The sequence below is a fragment of the Oryctolagus cuniculus genome, chromosome 8 (assembly GCF_964237555.1).
Source record: "Oryctolagus cuniculus chromosome 8, mOryCun1.1, whole genome shotgun sequence".
In the NCBI taxonomy this organism is placed as follows: Eukaryota; Metazoa; Chordata; class Mammalia; order Lagomorpha; family Leporidae; genus Oryctolagus; species Oryctolagus cuniculus.
The window spans coordinates 3,724,279-3,743,505 of NC_091439.1; the positions used below are offsets into that span (position 1 = coordinate 3,724,279).

General features: G+C 44.8%; 1 protein-coding gene and 1 long non-coding RNA gene across 7 annotated transcripts in view; one reads left to right on the forward strand and one right to left on the reverse strand.

The window, feature by feature from the left end:
• PSD3 (pleckstrin and Sec7 domain containing 3) overlaps positions 1 to 19,227 on the forward strand; it is a 588,112-nt gene that overhangs the window by 20,673 nt on the left and 548,212 nt on the right. The gene's annotated exons all lie outside the window — the stretch shown is intronic.
• LOC103350655 (uncharacterized) overlaps positions 6,174 to 19,227 on the reverse strand; it is a 31,105-nt gene continuing 18,051 nt past the window's right edge. Inside the window, exons 4-5 of the long non-coding RNA XR_007909078.2 lie at positions 17,789 to 18,392; positions 6,174 to 16,558 (exon numbers count right to left, since the gene is read on the reverse strand). This is a non-coding gene — a long non-coding RNA (uncharacterized lncRNA). The remainder of the gene's footprint in view (positions 16,559 to 17,788; positions 18,393 to 19,227) is intronic.

The following is a 19,227-nucleotide window of genomic DNA, read 5'->3' on the forward strand; positions in this document are numbered from 1 at the left end:
ATACTCACCCTTATTTGAAAGGTTAGGAAAAGCTTCCTGCCAGGAGTAACTGTCCAAATCAATAGTAAGAGCTAATGGGATGGATGCTGTGACACAGCGGTTGAGCCACTGCTTGGGAGAACTACATCCCACATCTAAGTGCCTGGGATTTAGTCCTTCCTCCACTTCTTGCTGATGCACCTGGAAGGCAGCAGGTGATGGCTCAAATACCTGAGTTTCTGTGTGGGAGACCCAGCTGGAGCCCTGGCTCCTGGCTCAGCCTGGTCCAGCCCTAGCTGTTGTAGGTATTTAGGAAGTCAAACAACAAATGGAGAATCTGTGTGTGTGTGTGTGTGTGTGTGTGTGTGTGTGTGTGTGTGACTCTGACCTTCAAGTAAGTAAAAATGAATAATGAAATAATAAAAATAATAAAATAATAAAAATGAAAAATGTTGTTGATATCTTGAACATGGCTCTGAAAAGTTCTCCTTGAACTTCTCTTGCTGGGGATGACCTTGTAACACACAGGAGATGACGTGCTGATCATCATTTAGGTTCTGTCAGTGTCATTAGAATGTTCCCACCCCAACTTCCGAAGAAGCTGTGGAAGCACGCCCAGGTCCAATATTATTCTACTTAGGTACACACCAAAGGCGTCTCTAATTATTAGGAATTACATGTTATTAAAGCTTAATGGACTAGAATTCAGCTACCTGGAATTCTCAATTAACTTGAACTTCTCGTATGATACCTAAGGCTTAAGGGAAATTGCCAGACTATAAATCTTTCTTTAAAAAATTCACATTTTTGACATTTTTATTTATTTATTTTGAGAGACAGAGAAAGAGAGAATGGGCACTCCCTTCTGCCAGCTCAGTCCCCAGATGCCAACAATGATCAGGGAGGGCCAAGGCTGAAACCAGGAGCCCAGAACTCAACTTGGTCTCCCATATGGATGCAGGGACCCAACTATCTGAGCTCCTGCACCCTGCTTCATGCCAGGGTGTGCATCAGAAGGAAGCTGGACTTGAAACAGAGCCAGGACTCAAACCACAGCACTCAGTACCGGATGTGGGGCCTGACCTGGATACACCCACTACCCCAACCTACCAACCCACTCCCTAACTGAAGGCCAAATGCCTTGCATACTTTCAGACTAAGGAATGCATTCTGACTAAGAAAGCAGGTCAAGATTCTGCATCCCCCAGTTCTGCTCCAGTTCCAACATTTGAGGAACCCTCTAAGTCGCAATGATTGTCTAGTATTTTTTTTTCGTTTCAGTTGCTTGCTGTCAGGAATACATTGTGTTGCCACGAGCTTGGATATTTAAATAATTGATTAAATTTATGTGCCATGGATGAACAAGGTGCAGGGAAGAAAATGAGAGGAGCCTAGGGAATGAGGGCTGGTCTCAAAGGGTTTGCAATTTTCTTGGGAAGGCAAAGAGAGGGCAAGATATGCAGCTAGGTCATCAACTGTGGTAGATGTGGGAAAATTCACCCATAGTGAGAAGGAAAACGTCACCAGAATGTTTAGGTAGCAGATGGAACATGACCCAGGAAAAAGAGGAGCTACAATCATTGTTCAGGGGGAGAACATTCTAGAACATTCTGAGCCGAGCTTGTGTTCTGTGTGAAGTCTGATTCTTTTTTTTTTAATGCATGATTTAACAGGTTCATCCACAAACAAGTAAAATAGTTTTACATGTCTACTCATGATTCAACCACAGAATGCAATCTCACCTATTTGTGGGTTGAGTCACTTTGTTAATTACAGTGTGTTTTGTCTTGTCGCCAATGGTTAAATTATTAACCATGTCCTTTTTTGATTTCCCCAAATATTCTCTGACTATAAGGATCTTGACTCACTGGATTACTCTTCTCTTTTGTTTGTTTTCTGCGTGTGGTGTGGTTGCGGTGTGCACGTACGTGTATGTGTGTGTGTAAATTCTTAAGTTTTCCAACTGTGATTTCATTTACTTCTTTTTAAAACTTCTGTGTTGTTACAGGAAAACAGGCAGGGGTGGAGATAAATGAGGCATGACCAGAGGCCACTCACTAATGAATTTACCCCACTGTGCTTTCTGGCTGGTTCAAAGGGGCTGAAGAAAGGGACAGAATAAGTAGAAGTCCTAGGAGTCGTCAGAGTAGGTAGAAGCAGGGAGCTTTAAACAAGGAGTTTGTTCCTACCTTGCCAACGATGGCCCCAGGATGACCAGGGATGGGCCAGGGATGAGCCCCATCGCAGCCACTTACCAGTCTCAAACTTCATGCCCTCCCACAAGTGGGCACGACTGGCTGCTTCAATGTGTTACCAACTTCCTTTAAAAAAGAGACAAACAGACATCTTCCATCCATTGATTTATTCCCCAAATGCCCACAAACAGCTGAAGCTGGACCAGGCTGAAGCCGGGAGCCAGAATTCAATCCAGGTCTCCTATATGGGTGACAGGGACGCGAGTGCACCTGCTGCCTCCTAGGTGTATCTTAGCAGGCTGCTGGACACTCAGGAGAGGAGCCCGGACTCAATCCCAGGCACTCCAATATGGGATATGGGGCCCCAGGCAGCAGTGTCTTAATGGCTGCACCAAATGCACCCCCCCACACACACTTGCATTTCCTTATTTCTTCCTTTAATTAACTTTAAAAATTTTTATCTAATTATTTTCGTTTATTTGAAAGGCTGAGAGGGAGATCTGCCATGTGCCAGCTCACTTCCTAAATGCCTGCAACAGCCCAGGCTGGGTCAGGCTGAGGCCAGGAGCTGGGAACTCCATCCAGCCCCCTCCAGGTAACTTTATAATTGAGGAAATCACAAAGAACTTACCCGATCAATAGGAAATGGGTGTGGCAGGGAGAGAACTGCTCACTGAGCTGCATCACAGATTCTTATTTCAGACCACTCAGATCTGTCAGCAAATATTGATACACTGCTATTGATATGTAAGATCTTTAGATCTCTGTGATCATAGGTCTGAAGAAAGCAGGAATCCCATAGGCGAAGCTGTAGATATCTACATGAACAGCAGCTTTCGACAGCAAAATTCTATCTAGATATTCCTGAAGATGTTTCTTGGAAACTCAGTTCAGTGGCAAAGTGTTTTTCAGTTTTCCTCTAGTCATCCGAAACCACATACCACCTAATTCCCAGCTTTCAGGCTGGCACTGTGGCACAGTGGGCTGTGCCTCTGCCTGCAGTACCAGCATCCCATATGGGCATCGGTTCATGTCCCAGCTGCTCCTCTTCTGATCCAGCCTGGAGAGCAGTGGAGGGTGGCCCCAGTGCTTGGGCCCCTGCATCCACATGGGAGACCCAGAAGAGGCCCCTGGCTCCTGGCTTCAGATTGCCCCAGCTGTGGCCATTGTGGCCATTTGAAGACCTTTCTCTCTCTGGCCATAATTCTGCCTTTCAAATAAATAAATGAGATCTTTAAAAAATAAAATCCAGGAGGAAGGAAAAAGACAAATCTCATCTCTGTGAAATCTGGGTTTTCAGAGTTTGGGACTGTGCAAACATCATAATGCAACCTAACGGCTGTCTTTTAAAAGGTTAAGGACATTTGGAGCTGGGTTGAAGCAAAAGCACCCGACTCTGACTCAGATTTGGTGGCCCCCAAAGCAAACTTGCTAGTCCTCGCTTTCAGGCCTGTCCCGTTGCTGGGGTGTCCCCCTGGGCACAGCACAGAGCCAGATGTTCCCATGGGGACAGGAGACAAAGTCAACCACATGCCAGCGAGGAGGCTGCCAGAGGGAGCTGAAGCAGATCTGGAAGACTGGGGAAAGACAAGGATCAGCGTAGCAGGTCAAAGTGTCTCCTGGGAAGCCAGCATTCCCTATGGGCGCTGGTTCAGGACTGGGCTGCTCCGCTTCTGATCCAGCTCCCTGCTCATGTGCCTGGGAAAGCAGCAGAAGACGGCCCAAGTGCTTGGGCCCCTGCACCCGAATGGGAGACCCAGAAAAAGCTCTTGGCTCCTGGCTTCAGTCTGGCCCAACCCAGGCTGTTGTAGCCATTTGGGGAGTGACTGAGCGGATGGAAGTTCTCTCTCTCTCTCTCTCTCTCTCTCTCTATCTGTAACTCTTCTTTCCAAATATAGTATGATAGGTAAAAAAATAAAATAAGACATTAAAAAGAGACAGGTCTTGAACTTTCTGTGAACCACTGTGTCTTTCCTTCTTCCTTCCTTTTGTTATCTCATAATTCATTTCTTAACCTTTCTAAAGTTAAGGGAGCAGTGATAGGGAATTTTTTTTAATTTTTGAAAAAGCCATAAACTTAGCTTTCACAATCTGCCTGCTAGGCGCTGGGGGAGGAGGAGGAGGAGGAGGATCTTATCTGGTACAGCATCTTGGTTCCATCTGATATCAGTTTGGATCTGAGAATTTTTTTAGAAGTTGCAATTGTCCACGCTCTTGCTCAGGCAAATATTTTGCTCAGGAGCAGCTGCTACTGCTCTCCTGCAAGAGTGAACCACAGCGCCAGGCTCTGCTCGCCCGTGCCTGTCAGCAGCTCCCTACGTTTCCCATTAGGCTGGAGGGGTCCCGCTTCCCACACAGGTAGAGGTGGTCTAGGGACTTGAGATGTCGCCAGGCAGGGTCCCCCCTCTGCTGGCTCAGCTGGGCTCCGTTCCCAGGGTCTGGCTCCTGACCGCTGGGTGCAGACTCAGCCACAACTGGATGCTGTTGTTGGGAGAGAAATGCTCATGACTTAGAGCTCGGTCATTCTGTCCTTTGTGGTATCTGCTAAGATGGAGATTTCCGGTGAGTGGCAGACAGGATTTCCATGAGCTGCGTTCAGCCTCAACACAGCTATTCAGCACAGAACATCTCTGGTCACACCGTGGCTCTGAGCCAACCAGGGTTGCTGTGTGCCTTCAGCCTCGGTGACTCCACCTTGCAGGGTGATCCCAAGAACAGGCTGCTGGCCCCAAGCCCTCTGTCACTTACAAAGCAGATGAACTTCTGACTTCATTCCCAGAGCCATGGAAAAGTGGGCTGGTACTGTCCTCACTTCTTCCCTGGTGCCACCTCCCCCAGTAGATGCTGTCACCCTTCTGGCCTGGGTATTGATGAACCAGTCACAGTAACAACATCTACACAAGGAGCCAGCAGCATTCTCAAATTCTCAGATCTCCAAATGTCAGGGCACTTTCGTACGTTGGGCTCAGTCAACCCAACTCAGGGAAAAGGAAAGGATCCAGATAGCATGTTAGGTGGGCCTACTTGGTAGATGACCTGACTCTAAAAAGAATCAAACAATGGTCGGCGCCACGGCTCACTAGGCTAATCCTCTGCCTGCGGAGCCGGCACACCGGGTTATAGTCCCGGTCAGGGCGCCGGAGTCTGTCCCTGTTGCTCCTCTTCCAGGCCAGCTCTCTGCTGTGGCCCGGGAGTGCAGTGGAGGATGGCCCAAGTCCTTGGGCCCTGCACCCGCATGGGAGACCAGGAGAAGCACCTGGCTCCTAGCTTTGGATCAGCACTGTGCGCCGGCCACAGCGGCCATTGGAGGATGAACCAACGGCAAAGGAAGACCTTTCTCTCTGTCTCTCTCTCTCACTGTCCATTCTGCCTGTCAAAAAAACAAAACAAAAAAAATCATACAGTAAAATCGATGTGTGTGTGCATCGTTCCATGAACTTTAACACATATATAATATAAATATGTATTATACTTATTACAGAACAAATTTGCCTATAAGTTTATATATTTATATGTTCTATAATAGATCATGCTTTCATATCACATATAAATGTAGGTAGGTAGGTCTGTGTAACCCCCACCTCAACCAGGAAACAGAAGAGTTAACTTTGCTCTAAAAAACTTATGAAGGTGAGCCGGCGCCGTGGCTCAATAGGCTAATCCTCCACCTTGCGGCGCCGGCACACCGGGTTCTAGTCCCGGTCGGGGCGCCGGATTCTGTCCCGGTTGCCCCTCTTCCAGGCCAGCTCTCTGCTATGGCCAGGGAGTGCAGTGGAGGATGGCCCAGGTGCTTGGGCCCTGCACCCCATGGGAGACCAGGAAAAGTACCTGGATCCTGGCTCCTGCCATCGGATCAGCGCGGTGCGCCGGCTGCAGCGGCGGCCATTGGAGGGTGAACCAACGGCAAAGGAAGACCTTTCTCTCTGTCTCTCTCTCACTGTCCACTCTGCCTGTCAAGAAATAAAAAAAAAAAAAAAAAAAAAAAAAAAAAAAAAACTTATGAAGGTAGTTACACCCTCTCCCACCCATCGCCCTTGGAAACCACGGTTCTGTTCCTCATCATAACGGTTTTGCCTCTTCAAAAGAATGTCATAAAAACGGAATCGTACGGTGTGTAAACTTTGGAGACTTGCTTCTTTCGCCTAGAAAAGTCTCTGTGACTTTGAGGTTCCACCAAATTCTGGCACACGTCAATAGCGTGTTGCCTTTTCTTGCTGAATATCCCGTTTGTGGACGTATCACAGTCTGTTTCTCCACTCAGCCTTCCAAAGCCGATTTGGGTTGGTTCCAAATGGGGGGGATTTGGCTATGGCGTCTGCAAGCGCTTGTGTTCCGGTGTTTGTCTGAACGTGGATTCTTATTTCTCCAGGGAAAATCCTCAGAAGGGGGATTGCTGGGTGAAAGGGAAGCATATGTTTAGCTTTACAAGAGCCTGCCCAGATGTTTTCCACAGCATCTCCTCATTCGCATTTCCACCGGCAATGGAGACCCAGTCTCCCTATACCCAGGCTGGGGTTTTGCGTTCCCACCATGTTTTATCTTCGTGTGGTGGAATCTCATCGTGGTTTGAATTTGCACTTCCCTCGTGGCTATCCTTATAACCTCTTTGGTGAGGTGACTGTTCAAACCCTTTGTCCATTTTTTTCCTTTCTTCGCTTACTAAATGTGTGCTCATCTCTTTTTGTTGAAGCGGGGAAGAAAGTATTTACACTTTAATTGCAAGAAATTTGCGGACCATCATTCACATCCATACAGAAGAATGCTAAGTATGTTTAGTTCTACAACGCTAACGTTAAAATGACACTACGTATTAAAATGGAGTACTGACGGTTGCACTGACAGTCTGTGTCTTCACCATGGTGGTGAGTGCATGCGTTTATCAGAGCACTTGAACTACACACCAAAAGGGTGAGTTTTGATGCATATAAATTATACTTAGTAATACTAAGTGGCTGAAAAACAACCAAATGGGGGCCCATGCTGTGGGCCCATGCGGGTCCGGCATCCCAAATGAGAACAAGTTCAAGTCTCAGCTGCTTCACTTCCAATCCAGCTCCCTGCCCATGGGCTTAGGAAGGGAGTGGAGGATGGTTCAAGTGCTGGGGGCCCCTGAACACACGTGGGAGACCCAGTTAAAGCTCCTGGATCCTGGATCCTGGCTTTGACTTGGCCCAGCCCCGGCCATTGCAGTCATTTGAGGAATGAAGTAGCACTAGGAGATGGAAGATTCTCTCTCTCTCTCTCTCTCTCTCTCTCGTTCCACCCCCACCCCCGTAATTCTTCCTTTCAAATAAATAAAATAAGTCTTTAACAAAATGAAGTGGGAATTCCCACCTCCCTCAGGTGAAATGAATTACGCCTTGATGGAATTCCTAACTTTTCTGAAAACTGTGTTAAGGTTGTGTATTAACTCCGGGATATTGTGAACTGTGGTCTCCCCACTGTGCCATCTGTTATCAAGCTCCCTGCCCCCTCACTACCTTCCAGGCTCTAGGAATCACCATTTTGTGTTCAGGTTGAATTTTTGTTTGTTTGTTTAGCTTAGCTTCCACATATGAAAGAGAACAGGTGTTATTTGTCTTTCTGTGTCTGGCTTACATCACTTAACATGTGAAATTGATTTTTCTATAAATGACAGGGCTTTGTTCTTATGGCTGAATAATACTCTGTCCTGTGGATATGCCATGTTTCCTTTATCATCTGATGGTGCACACCCTGCATGGTTCCATGTTTTGGCTCTTCTTTTTTTTTTTCAATTCATTTTATTTATTTATTTTTTTATTTAGTAAATATAAATTTTCAAAGTACAGTTAATGGATTACAATGGCTCCCCCCCCCCATAATTTCCCTCCCACTCACACCCCTCCCATCTCCCGCTCCCTCTCCCATTCCATTCACATCAAGATTCATTTTTAATTCTCTTTATATACAGAAGATCAATTCAGTATATATTAAGTAAAGATTTCATCAGTTTGCACCCACACAGAAACACAAAGTGTAAAATACTGTTTCAGTACTAGTTGTAGCATTACTTCACATTGGACAACACACTAAGGACAGATCCCACATGAGAAGTAAGTACACAGTGACTCCTGTTGTTGACTTAACAATTTGACACTCTTGTTTATGGCGTCAATAATCTCCCTAGGCTCTAGTCATGAGTTGCCAAGGCTATGGAAGTCTTTTGAGTTCGCCGACTTCGATCTTATTCCGACAGGGTCAAAGTGGAAGTTCTCTCCTCCCTTCAGAGAAAGGTACCTCCTTTGATGGCCCATTCTTTCTACTGGGATCTCACTTGCAGAGATCTTTCATTTAGGTCTTTTTTTTTTTTTTTTTTTTTTTTTTTTTTTTTTTGCCAGAGTGTCTTGGCTTTCCACATTGCTGCTTTCTACCTCTCTTATTATTTATCTTTGTATTTTGGTAGTTTTCTGGCATGGTAAGTTTGGATTCTCTTTCTCTTTTGTGTATCTGTTCTGTTAGTGAGTTTTAAACTGTTGTATGTTTTCATGCTTTTTTTTTTAGCATTTCTATATATTGGGTATACACGTTCTTTGTTTGCTATGTGGCTTGCAAATAGTTTATCTCAGTCTGTAGCTTGGCTTTTCGTTCTTTCAACAGTGTCTTTCGTAGAATAATTTTTTTATTTTTCTTATGAAGTCAACTTATAACTTTTTTCCTTTTATAGATCGTGTGTATGGAATATCATGTCTAAAAACTCTTTGCCTAACCCTTTCTTAAAATTTTTTGAAGGTTTTTATTTAATGAATACAAATTTTCATATTTACAGCTTTTAGGAATATAGTGTTTCTTCCCCTCATTCTCCCCCCTCACCTCCACTCCCATCCCACCTCCCACTCCCTCTCCTATTCCATTTTCCATTACGATTCATTTTTAATTAACTTTATATACAGAAGACCAACTTTATACTAAGTAGAGATTTCAACTATGTGCACCCACACAGACACACAAAGTGTAAAGTACAGCTTGAAGACAAGCTTTACCACTAATTCTCATAGTACAACTCATTAAGGACAGAGATCCAACATGGATTGATTTCTTTTATAAACAATTTGTGGGTTACAGCATACAACATCAGTCTCTGCTATTTTCTATATTAGTGCTTGTTTCAAAAGTGTCTGAAATTATTTCTTTGACAATTATTATAATAACCAACCATTTTAAACTCCTTGTCAACTAACTACAACATTTCTGCATTTGATTGTTGTCAGCTGCCGATCTGTTCCTATGGGAGCTAAGATATGCCTGGTTCTTTGTACACCAGGTAACTTTGGATTCTATCCTGGACATTTAGTATATTACTTTAGGAAAGTTTGAGAGTTACTTAAATAGTATAAAAAACACTGCTTCTGCCTAAACAGATGGCAGCCTGGTTGGTTTTGGGCTGCATATTCCAACCCTGCTTTGGTGAACCGTGGTTCCACGTCAGTTCACTTTTCAAAGCTTGTGCGGTGCTGTCTGGGCTCCTCCCACACCGTGCACCTCTCAGCAGTCCTGGGGCACCGGGTGGAAGCTTATTCATTACATTAGCTCAGTTCTCAGGGCCTGGAACGTGCCTGTCAGGATCCTGTCCATGCACAAGCGTGGTTGGGGCCCACGAGTTCCCACACAGCTCTAGAGGGTTGACTCCCTAAGGAGCCACCCCTTCTTTGTCTCCCAACAGTTTTCCGGTTCACTGGGGCTGCCCCTTTTTTGTTTTCCATTTTCTCCACTGGGGCTGCCCCTTTTGCTCCTCCACTCAAGAATGTCCCACTTCTGCAATGACGCCTTGTTCAGTGCCAAGCAAGGAGCCAAAGAGGAGCAATCCCTCCTAGCACTTCAGCACCCCTGAACAGAGAGAAAAGCTCCTCCCTGTTGGAGTTTTGCTTCTGATTCCCACAGGTTGCTACCGCCAGTGCCATCACTGCCGCTGCAGAATTACCTAACGGCTGGGACCTGGAGAAAATGGAAAACAATGAACTGATTTGCCCACTCTCTCCCAAGCCAGAACTAGGGTGCGCCTCCTGCCTGCCTTCTGCAGCATACACAGACAGCGCTTCTACCTTGCCTCTCCTTTGAGTCCAGTTAAGGGAGAACAGAAGATTGATGACATGATAAACTCACCCCGGGGACAGTTTTATTTGGATTCTGGAGTTGTTCCCTGATGTGCTTGTTCCTTTTTCCATTCTTCAAATATCTCAGCCTCACTTTCTGTCTAGGTTTTATAGTTGCATTCCATGAGAGAGGAGGAGTGGCAAGTGCTTAGTGAATTATATCTGGAACCAAAACTGTTGACAATTTTTTTGCATGATGTAGTTATTTCCTAACTCCACCAATTTGGTTTTCAAGAAGTGATGTTAAGACACTACCATTAACCTAAGGCTTTGCGGACCACAGCCTTGATGCATGGGACTTGCATGGGAGACACCAAACTGATGTCAAAGTCATAATATAATCATTTATGTAAGATGTGATCTATTTTGAACTTTCAAATATACATGCAATGATAGATGAAAGGACAAACATAAATTTTAAGGAATTATATAAAATATAGGGAAACATGGGGGTTAACGCTGTGGTGCAGTGTGTTATGCTGCCATCCCATATGATCACCTCTTTGGATCTGTGCTGCTACACGTCTGATCCAGCTCCCTACTAAAGCACCTGGGAAACCAGCATAAGATGATCCAAGTGCTTGGGCCCCTGCCACCCACGTAGGAGACTTGGTTGGAGTTCCAGACTCCTGGCTTCAGCCTGGCCCAGCCCTTTCTATTGTGGCTATTTGGAGAGTGAACCAGCGGATGCAAGATCTCTTTCTCTATTTCTCCCTCTCTTTCTCTGTAGCTTTGCCTTTCAAATAAATAAATAAGTACTTTTTAAAAAAGAATATAGGAAAAATTTTAAAATAAACCAGACATTGACCATTGTGATGCTGGCATCCCACAATGGAGTAATGGTTTGAGTCCTGGATGCTCCACTTCTGATCCAGGTCCCTACTAATGCACCTGGGAAGGCAGCAGAAGGTGGCCCAAGTTTGTAGGCCCCTGCCATCTATATGGGAGACCTGGATGGAGTTCCTGGTTCCTGGCTTCAGCCTGAACTTGCCTTGGCTGTTACAGGCATTTGGGGGGAGTGGGTCCCCAGATGGAAGACATCTCTCTCTCTCTGTGTCTCTGTCTTTAAAATAAATACATCTTTAAAAAAATTAAAATGATAAACACAGCCATGCTGTACTTAGACATGAAAGTTAAGCAAATAAGATGCAATGAAATTTAGCTATGAAGTACTTCACAACATTTGTGGATAATGACAATAAAAGCTAAGTTTATCTTGGAGCAAAACATTTTGAAACCCATGCCTAGGAGGGTTTCTTCAAATGTGAACATGTGTACGATGAAAAAAACTACACATGGATTTCGTTTCTTTTCTTTGTTTTTACAAAATTCAGTTAACTTTTATTCCCATTTTCCGTGATCTTTGTGAAGCCCCTTAATATAATCTTGGTGAAAGAAATGACCACCACAGTTTCCTGTTTCTTCAATTTCCACATTGCATCTCCCCCCAGGCCCTCTCCCTGCCATGCGAAGCTCTGTGGTCACCCTGAAAGGGAACAGTTTTCAACCCCCCTGTATTCCATCACCCTCTCCTATGTCAGGGGGGCTAGGGTGAGAGGATAGGTTGGGGGGCTAGAGTGAGAGAATAGCCCGAGAGAACAGAGAAGCTTCTGAGTACCAGAGTCCACCTTCCCTTACGCTGCCCAGGCAAGGGCACAGGGTGTCTCCTCTATCTTTGGATCTCCGAGGAGGTCGCATTGCAGCATGATCTGGGCTTTCAAGGGCTGCCTCTGAGACTGTGGCCTGGAGTCCCCACGCCTCCCTTCCACCCAGCTCGGGCACAGTCATCTTGCCTGTTCTCCAACTTTAGTGTTGTCTCCTTGTAACTTGTGAGTGTGAGAAAAAGAGGGCACATGAGCTGCTTGGCAGTGAGTGGTGAATGCAAATGGGAAGGCGGCCTTCATCATGGCAGAAGTATGCAAATGGCTGCTCTAAGAGCCTGGGGCCTGCACCCTTTGTATCCTGATCACCCATCAGGGCACAGCTTTGTCTTGGGGGAAGCCTTCAGTATTTGCACACATTGGATTGCACAATCTCAGAAATAGAAGAGTTTTCTGATAGTTCAGTCGTTTATATAATGTGTTCATGGACTGCTTTCCCCATAAGAAATGTTCCTGATCAAGCTTTAATGTTCTTATTATGCGTTTTGTAATACACATTCAAATAAGTATGTAACTATCAAAGCAAAATTGGAATCTCTCAATGTGGGGCCCAGGCAACAACATTGTAAAGGCTTCCCAGAGATAACAAGGGCTGGTCAGCTTCAGAGGGTGGAGTGAATGCCTCCTCCTTTGGGACATACATAGTGACCTTCTTACCCTATATTAACATAGGTGGTTACTTCCTTCGTTCCCAGCCACTGAAAAATTTCAAATACAAAGAAATGTGCTTCAGTGCTATAATAAGTTCTAGTTGAACACTCATCTTGACTTTTTTGGTGAAAGCCTATAAATCCTGTTGTTAGAACAGAGAATAAAGACCTGAAGGCCTTTTCTCAAGAAGAGTGCTATCACCATGGGACAGATTGTTGTGTGGCTGGTGGGATGTACAGAAGTTGAGCTGGCTGGGAAATTCAGTGAAAGTCTCTTTGGGTTGGCGCCAGGCCTTTAGTATGCAATGGTGAATACAAGAGGTATAGTTCCTACCTCATGGCTTAGGGTCTAATGAAGAAGATCACAAATAAAATAAGCAAGAAAACAAAGAATAGATTTACAAATTAAGGAAAGTAGAGAATCGTGGGTAAAAATAGTAGGAGGGGATAAGGGACATCATTTACCCTGGGTATTTGGAAAGAGTTCTCTAGAGTGGTAGCATCTATGCTAAGACCTGAAGGTTGGAAAGAATTCAATCAAAATGACAGACTGAGTCCAAAGTCCCTGAGTTGGTGAATTCAAGGAATCAAGGGAAGGCCAGTGGGATAGGATCCAAGACAGAAAGCCGGAAATAGCATGTAGGGGCTTCCTTAGTTATTGCTTACGTATTTTAGTTTATTCCAATGTCATGGGAAGTCATTGAAGAGTTGTGGACTCGGAGTGCTAAAATAGGATGTGTATTTTTAGATTTCTCTGACTACTGAATGTGAAGCAGACTGGATATAGGCAAGAATGAAAGCAGGAAATACAGCTTGGAGGCTGTCCAGTGGCTCAACAGAGCAGATAGGAGATATATTGTGGAGACAAAATTGACAGGACATGAAAAGGAAAGGGATGAGCTGAATGAGGATGAAGGAAATTTGACCAACTGGGCTACAGGGAAGACTGAACACAAATAAGTTGGTGCTGTGTTGGGCATGTGCGAGGAGATGACTTAGGCCCATCTAGGACGTGTGAAGTCTGAGGTGTCTCTGAAGTATCCAAGAGGACGATTCATGGGGGTGGCAGGCATGGAGCACAGAACTCTAGGGAAAAAGAAGCGTAAGAGTCAACGGCATATTGGAGAAAAGTCCAAGAATTAACAGACAGAGGTGACATCACTCAGAAAGAAAATGTAGAGGGAAAAGAACAGAGGTTTAGGACAAAGCCATGGATCTCTAAAACCTGTAGAACTCAGACAGCAAAGGAGTCTGGGTGTTCACAGAAGTTGAGCACAGACACTGGTCAATCAGAACTCAAGCTGGGGGCAACCTACCTTAGGGTCCTGGAACCTCCTACTGTAGGGGACATTGACCCTTTAGTTGCCGAGTTAAGCAAATATTCAGCAAGTTGGAGGAAAGGCCAAGAGGGCAGGAGGGTTGGAGCAGGAGTGGCTTGGGATATAGCTATTTATAGTTGGCATGTTTTATCTCAGTATTTTAACGACTGTTACAGCCAATGGATACAGAGCAGTGGAATAGTGCTCTTAAGTCCTGCAAAGGAACATTGAAGTCATGATCAGAGGAGCAGGCAGAGACACAGACGTCTCAGAAGCCTGAGGGTTCGTTGTGTCTACTGCTGCTAAGATGAGGCAATGTAGAGACCGTAAGGAGAAGTTAGAGGGGAAATGAGAAATTTCCCTGGAAAGATGAAGGTGAAGTCAATTTCCAGTAGGTTGAAGAGTAAATGAAGAGCAAAAAGACATGCGCCACTCTTAGAGGAGAAATTTGGCTATGATTCAGAGAAGAGAAATTAGGCAGTGAATGGAGGATGCATAGAAAAAACAGTGACGCACATTTCTGTTAGTGGGAGCTACACGGGGGAGTAAGTGTTGGTGATACAGAATCAAAGCTAAAGCCAAGGGATCACAGTTTTAAGAAGGAGAGTGACGAAGTGGCATCAAGAGCTTGTCAAAAGCTAACTAGAGAGGAGGTGAAAGCAGAATCAGGCTGGCACATCAGTTTGGTGAGAGCAAGATGAAAGACCATAGCCATTTGTGAGAGCTTCCTTTTCCATTTTTATTTATTTGAGAGAGAGAGAGAGGAGAGAGAGAGAAGCACTCCAATTCACTATTTCACCCTACAAATGTGTGCAGTGGACAAGGATCTGAAACAAGGAGACAGGAATACGATCCAGGTTTCCCAAGTGGATGGCAGGAACCCAATTACTTGAGCCATCACTGCTGCCCCACCAGGGTGTGCATTAGCAGGAAGCTGGAATTAGGAGCCAGAGAAAGGAATCAAAGTCAAGTGCTCCAATGTGGGTTTCCGGCTTCTTAACCCGTAGGCTAATGACCACCTCTATTTTCTTAGTGAAGTGCAAGCTCAAATCATCACCAACAGCAGACCAACATTTGTTCTATGAGTTTTCACATAGTGAATCCCTCTGTTGCACTTTCTTATCTTTCCATTTCTTTTCATTTTTATCTCTGGCGATTTATCTTGAATCCGTTTACCTAAGAAGCTGGTGAGGAAACTTCAGGTATATTTGCACTAGACAGAGACGAGTGTTACTTTGGTTTCAGTAACTGGATACTGGAAAGCCAGGGGTGGGGTTTGGATTAGCTGATGATAAAGCCAGACTGATGATGGAAAAAGTGCATTTTGGACACAATGTGCATTTTGGAGCCTGAACAGAATATTTGCTACCTATTGAAGTTTGAAAGTGATAGCAACTGCCTTGCTAACATGGCTTCTATCTCGATATATCTTTGGTTGTCCCATGCAGTTTTTTTGTGCTAGTTATAGGTCACATATTTGGAATTCATCCTCTCTTCCCACCAGGAGCCATCTCTTTAACTTACAGTGATTTAATGTGTCAAAACTCTGACTTCTATTCTACCGAGGTAGAATATCGTTATAAGACACACTGTAGATTGAATCTGAATATTCAGACAGCCAGAGTCTGCCTATCTTGATCATTTAGGGTACAGGAGGCGCAATTGTATTTGCAAAACATCAACATAACAAATAGGCCCAGAGGCCACAAAGTCTGGGATTTAGTTTTTACATGGAAATAATAATGCTTTGTCTGCCTGTATTTGAAAGACATGAAAGGGAAGGAAGTTATCCTGTGAGGAGGGTGGTGTAAATGATAGCATATAAATGAGATTACACCTCAAAGACAGCAACAAAGGCCATATTATTTAATATCAAGGGGGAAATACAATCAGACTCACACACAGAGAACAAGATAACAGAATTACCTGATGACTGCATGAATGTTTTATGAAGTGGAGAGTCTTTAACAAGCAGGAAAGCAGATGATTCGGGGAATCAGTGTGTTCTCTTGCCATATGGATCAGCATAGTTGAATGTTGACTTGCCTTGAGTTCTGTGTCAACCTTTGTTTGGTGGACTGGCTTTGCAGCCAGGTTTAATGTAATGTGAATACAGGAAAAGGAACCACTGTGAAGATTAAATCTCTGTGTCCACAGGCCACAGAATGAGGTGTGGATTCAGCTGGAGCAGGGATTTCAAGGGCTGCTTCTAATTGTGTAGCTTTGCTTTGTCAACGCCCTTTATCCTGAGCCCCAAATACACTTGCCCTTTCCAAATCCTTTCCCTTTTCTTGATGCCTTTGATTTCTCTTTTGGTTTCTTCTGTGACCCGCTGTGCATTCAGGAGCGTGTTGTTCAGTCCCGTGTGTTTGCACGTGTTCTCGAGATGCCTGAGTTGTTAATTTGCTGCTTCATTCCATTGGGGTCAGAAAAGATGCAATAATGATTTTGATTTTTTTTTCATTTTACTGAGACTTGCTTTATGGCTTAGCATATGGTCTATCCTATAGAAAATTCCATGTGCTGATGAAAAGAATGTGTGTTCTTCCCTGTAGGATGAAAAGTTCTGTAGACAGGAGTTGGGTCCATGTGGTCCATAGTGGTGATTACCTCTGTTGTTCGTTGATTTTCTGTCTGGTTGATCTGTCCATTGGTGAAAGTGGGGTGTTGAAGTCCCCCATTACTATTGTGTTGGAGTCTATGTCTCCCTTTAGATCCATTAACATTTCTTTTAAAAATCCAGGTGCCACAGCATTGGGTGCATATACATTTACTAGAGTCACACGTTACTGTTGAATTGATCCCTTAATCATTTGTATACACACACACACACACACACACACACAACCTGTTCCTTAACAGTCCAGACAAAGGCTGTTCAAAGTCATTGCTTCTCGAAGTTAATTTCACTTTTTTTTTTTGAGAAACTTAATTAACTTTAAAGAAGCACCCAAGAATGATACATCTTTTGTGATCACTTAGACATAACTATGACATAAAAATATCCTCCACTTAATACATTAAAAGAAAGTAAGTCCTTGAGAACAAGTTTTTTCATTAATTAAAGAAGAACCTAAAAAACCAAGCAATGGAGTTGGACACTTAGGCATAACTAAAACTTATGTAACATAAGAATATCCTCAACTTAATACACTAAAATGAAATAAACCTTTGAGAATAAATTTTACTGTTAACTCTCACAATACAACTCTTTGAAGACAAAGGTCCTGCATAGGCAGTTAGTGTACAGTGACTCCTATGGCTAATTTAACAATTAGAACTCTTATGTATGATGTCAGTGATCACTTGAGGCCCTTGACATGAATTGCCTAGGCTATGGAACCCTTATGAATCCATTATTTTGTCAGTATTTAAATAAAGCCATTAGCAAAGTGGAAGTTCTCGCCTCTCTTCAGAGAAAAGTACCTCTTCCTTTCATGACCACTTCTTTCCACTGGGATCTCACTCATAGATTCTACTTGTAGGCCATTTTTTTTTTTTTTTTGCCACAGTGTCTTGGCTTTCCATGCCTGAAATGCTCTCATGGGCTTTTCGGCTGCCTGTGTGTCATCTGCTGGGTGGCTCGAACCCTGAAGCCTGTGATATGTTGAGGGGCTGGGGGCACCTCCCAGTCCTATGTGAGTCCCCAGCCCCATGTCAATCCTCCCAGCCAGACCCAAAGTCAGTGGAAAACACTGATTTTTCCCTCTGGTAAAATCCCTGGATCACACAGTGCACAAGAGCTGCTGCAGCCGCTACTCATGTTATAATGTTGCCTTCTCCCCACTGGTTGCTGGTGAGCAAAAGAGCCCCTGTAGCCACTACTGATTTCAAAATGGCACCTGCTCTCTGCTCGCTGCCCAGTGTGCTCACCTGAGCTGCTCCAGCCGCCACTGCTGTCAAGTTGGCACCTGTCCCTGCCCGTTGCTGGGCACGCCCACGAGACCTGACACAGCTGCTACTGTTGACAAAATGGTGCCTTCCCCCAACTGGTTGGTGGGTGCCATTGTAGGGGGGTGGGGGAGAAAAGTATGCCCTTTTTCTTCTGGGTTAGGCTGGTACCTTGTCCTCCTTAGGGCTCCAGGCTGGACTCAAAGACAGTGTCCTCCTTCAGGCTCTCCCTCCAGCTACATCACCAGTGGCCTGGGCTGCTGCGGTGTGGTCTCACCTCGCTCTCCAAAGCCGGCGCTTCCCCTGGCTCTCGGCTGTGGGGGCCGTGTGTTGTGTCCATGCTCATTGCTGTGTGTCCGCACCTCCCACGCTGATCCATGGCATCTCGCCTTCTTCTGTGGAATTGCACTGCAGAGTTCCAGGGAATGCACTTCTTCCACTTTTTTGCTGCTGATCTCCTGTAGCCTAAAGCGGTACATCCTTCCCTATCCCGCCATTTTGGAATCTCTTTTCTTCATCTCTTGAGATAGGAAAACGTAGCTTGGTCCTTTTACTCTCGGGCTAGTGATGTAGATCAATAAATCATCTAGGGAGTAAATTTGCCATTATGTTATGCATGAACTCCTCTGTTCAGTTAGGATAAACGACACTATTTTAGGCAACATAGAAACTCTGGAGTCTCGGTTGTAATACAACCAAGATTTATTTCTTACCAAGAAGAGAGATCAAAAGTTCTGCAAGGGGCCTTCACTGCCCTTGTCCTGGAAGGAGAGACACCCCTCGCTCACAGGGCCTGGGACCAGTCCCCCTGCACTGCCTGCCTGCCTCCGTGTTCTGGGAAGATGCAAACAGGATAGGGTGAGCGCTAGACATTTTTATCACAATGTTTTTTCCTGCAGTAGTATATAAAATAATATAGATGTCTATAATGAAAAATATAGTATTCTTTTTTTTTTTACAGGCAGAGTGGACAGTGAGAGAGAGAGAGACAAAGGTCTTCCTTTGCCGTTGGTTCACCCTCCAATGGCCGCCGCGGCCAGTGTGCTGCGGCCAGTGCGCTGCGGCCGGAGCACTGCGCTGATCTGAAGCCAGGAGCCAGGTGCTTCTCCTGGTCTCCCATGGGGTGCAGGGCCCAAGGACTTGGGCCATCCTCCACTGCACTCCCGGGCCACGCAGAGAGCTGGCCTGGAAGAGGGGCAACCGGGACAGAATCCAGAGCCCCGACCGGGACTAGAACCCTGTGTGCTGGTGCCACTAGGCGGAGGATTAGCCTATTGAGCAGGGGTGCCAGCCAAAAAAATAGTATTCTTATTTTCTACATGACTTAATTCAAATAATGCCCAAGCCTAGAATTTAAAAGTAGATAATAATTAAACATTGTTTGTACTGAGATGTTATTCAGTGGCAAATTCATTATCAAT